Source organism: Danio rerio, chromosome 25 (assembly GCF_052040795.2).
Source record: "Danio rerio strain M-AB ecotype USA chromosome 25, GRCz13ab, whole genome shotgun sequence".
Taxonomy (NCBI): Eukaryota; Metazoa; Chordata; class Actinopteri; order Cypriniformes; family Danionidae; genus Danio; species Danio rerio.
Window position 1 is genome coordinate 32,095,910 of NC_141045.1, and position 6,358 is coordinate 32,102,267.

The following is a 6,358-nucleotide window of genomic DNA, read 5'->3' on the forward strand; positions in this document are numbered from 1 at the left end:
TAAGCATTTGTATTCCAGCTGCCCAACCCGCCCCGTTTTCTACCCGCCGCACCCGATCCCACTAAAGAGCAGGGGGGAGAACAAAACCGAAAATCACCCATATATGTAACAAGCTGTCTGTATAAACACACACACAGACAAAGCTCTCTCTCTCTCTTATTCGCGCGCGCGCACTAACACACACCTACACACACACACAGACAGCACCAAACAAGCTAAACACAGCATTGCGCTATTTCATTTACACACATACATACGCGTGCTCACTCGAGAGTGATATTGCTAGACGGCCTGCTCCCGTCCCAAATTAAACCTGTTACTGACTGCTCCCGCAATTTATTCGTAAATTTATACCTGCGCCGCAGAAATCTGGTCGGGACCTCTAATTGGTGCCATCATTGTCACTGAGAATGAGCTGTATTACTGATGTCATTCAGGATGTCTTTCAGGGATGTGATCATGGCAGACCATTGAATAAATGTTGAAACTTCAACCCAACTATTATCGAAACAGCGTTATAAAAGCTATCATTTATTTTTAGCATTTTGCTCCCTGATAATAATGCTATTTCAACGACGATCCTCCGATATTTACATCAAAATGGTTACAAAATCAGCATTAATTCAAGCATTAAATTAATATTTACACTGAAACAAACACTGGATAAATGTTAAAAGATCAACAAAAACTACCACTGAAACGTTAAAATGTTGATTAAAATTGATTTAAGGCAGTTTTGCACCCTGAAACAATGGATTACAAAGTATTACAATATTAGATCAAAATGATCACAAAATCAACAAAAAATCAACCACTGTAAATTGGAAAAACAAATCAATGTTTCTGTTGTCTCCTTTTAATCAAAAACTTGTTAGCTGAATGTTTCTTATTAAGTAAAAAAAAAATGAGAAAAAGAAACCAAGTTTTATTATATAAGAACATTTTTGTAATGTCATTCCCATTAAGTTATGATGTTTTTTGCAGAAAGATCCAAACAGCCTTTTTCTATTTGAAAGGTTTGTTCTGTTTTAGCCACATACCAAATTGTAAAGGTTACCTTTGAATCTTCTCTGCATACATTTTATAATGCTAAATGTAATACAATATTAAGACGTGCAATTGAAATATTTAATCAAACACATGGTAAAGTTTACATATCTCTTGGATTGATCTGTGAAACATTAAAGAAGGCACTTCCAGGGTTCAAAAATATTTTTACTACTGAAATTCCATGACTTTCCAAGACTTTCCAGAGCGAATGAAGCTCTGCACAAGACTTTTGGCCAGCGGAGAAATTAAAATGGTCGTGCCCAACTGAGTCTGGTTCCCTCAAGGTTTTTTTTTCTTCACGCCCATCAGGTGAAGTTTTTTTTCCCTCTCTGCTGTCGCCACTGCCTCGCATGGTTCAGGATTGGTAGAGCTACGCATCGATGAATTGGCTCTTCAGTGTTTGAACTCTCAGTAATGATTAAATCACACTGAACTGAGCTAAACTGAACTGAACTGAACTTAAACACTAAAAACTGAACCACACTGTTCCAGTTACTATGACCATTTATGTGAAGCTGCTTTGACACAATCTACATTGTAAAAGCGCTATACAAATAAAGCTGAATTGAATTGAAACTTTCAAGAAAATTTTCATGACCTAATGTTTCATGTAATGTCTAAGTATGTGGTAAATAATAAGAAAAACAATGCATGTTAAAATTTAATACAGTATGTTATAAAACGTGCAACAATCTATTTAAATTATTTTTATATCTATGCAAAATTTACAATAGAAAATGTAGATAATATTTACATCGCATAAAATAATGTGAGAGTACGTGACTGGCCAAGGACAGAAAAAAGTAAAGACAATCAACCTATATTCAAGTATACAGATATTAGTTTATTAAACAAATTTCTATGAATTTTCCATATCTGAATAATGCCATGTCAAAATTCTATGACTTTTCCAGGTTTTCCATGATCGTAGGAACCCTGCACTTCACAACATAGGACATCACTTCTTTTTTTTATTTATTTATTTTTTTTTAATTAGAATATGCAAAAATCATACAAATACAAGAAAACATCAACAAATAACAAAGCAACGAAACAAACACAAATCAAAAACAACAACAATATAGTCATGTACTGGTATGTGCGTGTGAGTGTGTGTATACATGTAAAGGTAACTTGGTGGACAGGTCAGAGTACATACATAAGGAACAATAACAGTCAATAAATGAAGCAAGTGTCACAGATATAGATAGAACATATAGAAAGAAACCAGTCAGACTCAGAGGTAGAGAGTAACAACAATGCTTATTAATGTATGATAGTAAAAAGAAAGAAAGGACAACAGTAATAAATGACAACAATAATAATAAATCACAAGTGCTACACCAACTACTACTACAGAAAGTTACTTATATTACAACTACTACTGCTTCTACTACAGCCACAACCACGACTACTACTACTACAATGTCTACTAATACTGATACTACTACAACGACTACCACTACTGATACTACTATAGCGTTTGCTACAACTAATACAACAACGTCTACTGCTACTACTACTACTACTACTACTACCACCCCAATCACTTCTACTACATCTACATCAACAACATCTACTACTGATATTACTACACCAACAACGACTACTACTACTACTACTGTAACAACCACACCATTACTACTTCTGCTACTACTATACCAATGACATATACTACTACATGAACTACTACTTCAATAATCTCCGTAACAATTACTCAATAACAATCCATACTATTATAATGTCTACTACTTCAACTACTACTACTACTACTACTACTACTACTACAACTACTACCGGCAGCTAGCTCTCTGCAACTCTCACATGGTCACCCACTGAAGCTAAGCAGGGCTGCGCCCGGTCAGTACCTGGATGGGAGACCACATGGGAAAGCTAGGTTGCTGCCGGAAGTGGTGTTAGTGTGGCCAGCAGGGGGCGCCCAACCTGCGGTCTGTGTGGGTCCTAATGCCCCAGTATAGTGACGTGGACGCTATACTGCTCAGTGAGTGCCGTCTTTCGGATGAGACGTTAAACTGAGGTCGAGGTCGTTAAAAATCCCAGGATGTCCTTCGAAAAGAGTAGGGGTTTAACCCCGGCATCCTGGCCAAATCTGCCCACTGGCCTCTGTCCATCATGGCCTCCTAACCACCCCCATATTCAATTAGATTCATCACTGTCTCCTCTCCACCAATCAGCTGGTGTGTGGTGTGCGGTCTGGCGCAAAATGGCTGCCGTCGCGTCATCCAGGTGGATGCTGCACACTGGTGGTTGATGAGGAGATCCCCTCATCCCCTGTAAAGCGCTTTGAGTGCCCAGAAAAGCGCTATATAAATGTAAGTAATTATTATTATTATTATTACCGCTACAACTACAACAACTGCAACCTTAATAATGATAATGCTATAAATACTACTTGAAGAAAAACAAGCCTTTGAAATGCAGATTTCCTCAATTTTTATAAAAATCTGCTAAATCAAAGGTATATAATAGTCCTCTGGAATAGTTTATGGTCAAAGCATATAGATCAGAATATATTGTAAAAACATCTGTGAAACCTTTAAAATCCAAAAATCATAGTCCTTTCCTCCAGTCTCACAACATTGTCTGGGAAAGCCTGGCTCACCACCAAGATGCCCACCTTGAAAATAAAAGAGAAAAAAAAGACTCAGCAGTGGACCAGATACTTCCCCGTCACTTTAAACATACATTAACAAAATAAAGAGCTCATTACCCTGCTGAAAAATCCAGCTTAAACCAGCCTAGGCTGGTTGGCTGGTTTTAGCTGGTCGACCAGGCTGGTTTTAGAGGGGTTTTGGCCACTTCCAGGCTGGTTTCCAGCCATTTCCAGCCTGGTTTTAGCTGGTCAGGCTGGAAAATGACCAGCTAAATCCAGCTAAAACCAGCTTGACCAGCCTAGCCAGGCTGGGAGCCCAGCCAAAACCAGCTGTGTCCAGCTTAAACCAGGCTGGTCAAGCTGGTTTTAGCTGGATTTAGCTGGTCATTTTCCAGCCTGACCAGCTAAAACCAGGCTGGGAATGGCTGGAAACCAGCCTGGAAGTGGCCAAAACCCCTCTAAAACCAGCCTGGTCGACCAGCTAAAACCAGCCAACCAGCCTAGGCTGGTTTAAGCTGGATTTTTTAGCAGGGTAGCATTTCAAATATCGAACAAATACAAACTGTTTTGTTGATTTAACAGTTTACAGTAGCAGCTTGAAAACAAAAGAGAAGCTGCTGGGTGACAAGGCGATATATCATATATTGACAATGTCAAACGAATATGCCGATGTCAATAATGACAATGAATAATCGGGCCATAATCAACATTATTGAGGAAAAAATAAAAATAATAAAGTTAGTAAGCAAATGGGTGACATGAGGGCTCATTGGTTGGCACTGTCACCTCACAGCAATAACGTCGCTTGGTTCAAGTCCTGGCTGGGTCAGCTTGCATTTCTAAATGGAGTTAGCATGTTCTCCCAGTGTAGGCCTGGGTTTCCGGGTGCTCCGGTTTTACCCACAGTCCAAAGACTTGTGGTATTGACCTTATTCTCTGCAGACGAGTGGGCGCTGCCATTTGAATCTTTTTGGCACGAGACTTCCGTTCTCATTCACTTCCATTCATTTTTAGACAATAAAAACTGCTCGTTTCGCTGTTTGATGTTGTAAACCGATATTTCCTTGTTATATTATTCTACTTGGTCTCTATAGTCATGCAAACATTTGTTTGTAGAGCAAGTAGTTTGACCGTTTTTTGCCGTTTATTATTCCTTGTCATTTCTCCCATAGGCGACTGAAACGGAAGTTCTAAGACAATCGCGAAAACAGGCGCACTTCCGCATTTTAGAATAAGGTCAATAGGTGAACTGAATAAGCTAAACTGGCCACAGTGTATGCGTGTGCATGTGAGTGTGTTTCCCAGTACTGCATTGCAGATGGAAGGGCACCCTCTGTGTAAAACATGTGCTGGATAAATTGGTGGTGGTTCACTCTGCTGTGGTGATCCTTGGTGAATAAAGGGACTAAGCTGAAGGAAAAGTAATGAATGTATAGTAAGCAAATGTAATATGGAATTATTTTAAATTGCATTGCCAAGATTAAATGTATTTAATTGAGCCCTATAAATACAAATAAAATATAGAAGCAAAACATTTAGCTGATTTGTTGTCAAATTCAATTGAACAAAAAGACATGTAGGCACAGGTATATTTTGTAATCAATATATAATGTTCATTCTTATATATATATTATAAAAAAAAAAAAAACACTCATTCAATCTGAAACATGCAGCATACAGTCTGTATTATTACTTCACAAATGCTGTAAATAGTACAAAGACTAAAACATTTAAAATCCTGTTTGATTTAATTTGCCCACATCAATTCAAATCCACTGTTAATGTTAAGATTGCTTGTACTTATAACCATACTGACAGAACCTGCAAGTTAACATTAGGCAAAATCAGTGAACCTTACATGAACCCTCAGACTAAAAATCCACTCAAAATCATTCATTTGTGATAATATATCACACCGGGTGCTTCGGTTTACCCCACAGTCTAAAGACATGCGCTATGGGTGAATTGAATAAACTAAATTGGCTTTAGTGAATGTGAGAGTGTATGGGTGTCTCCCAGTTCTGGGTTGGAGCTGGAAGGACACTCGCTATATAAAACAAATGCTGGATAAGTTGGCGGTTCATTCCGCTGTGGTGACTACTGATGAATAAAGAGACTAAGCTGATTTAAAAAAAAAAAAAAAATCAGACCTTAAACGCGACGATTTTGCAATGGCATACAGTTCACCGGAAGCGATGACCCAGGTTAGTGGCAAATTAAAAGTACTATTAGCATGCTTCGGCATATACCCTATTAAGGTTTTAACATTAGGAAATAAATGATGAATATTGATTCAAGGTGAGTATTTTCAACACTGCTAATAAATACAATATCAATGTTTATTTAATGTAACTATTTTTTAACATTATAGGAAATTAGTAAATTACTAACATTAATTCAATAATTTTCAACATTAGCAAATGATTGAATTATCAGCGTTAATTCAATGTAAATATTTTTCAATGTTAAGAAATAAATGATCAACAATGATTCAGTTTTGGACAAATGGGTAAGTTATCTTATTGACTCTATGTTAGTATTTGCAACATGGAAAGTGATTGAATCAGTGTTGATTCATTGTGAATATCTTCAACACTGGGAAATAAACGATTTATCAATGTTGATTCATAATTTCATTTAGCACTGAATATTCAGCCTTAACCAAAAAAAAAAACAAATATTCTGACAGAATTC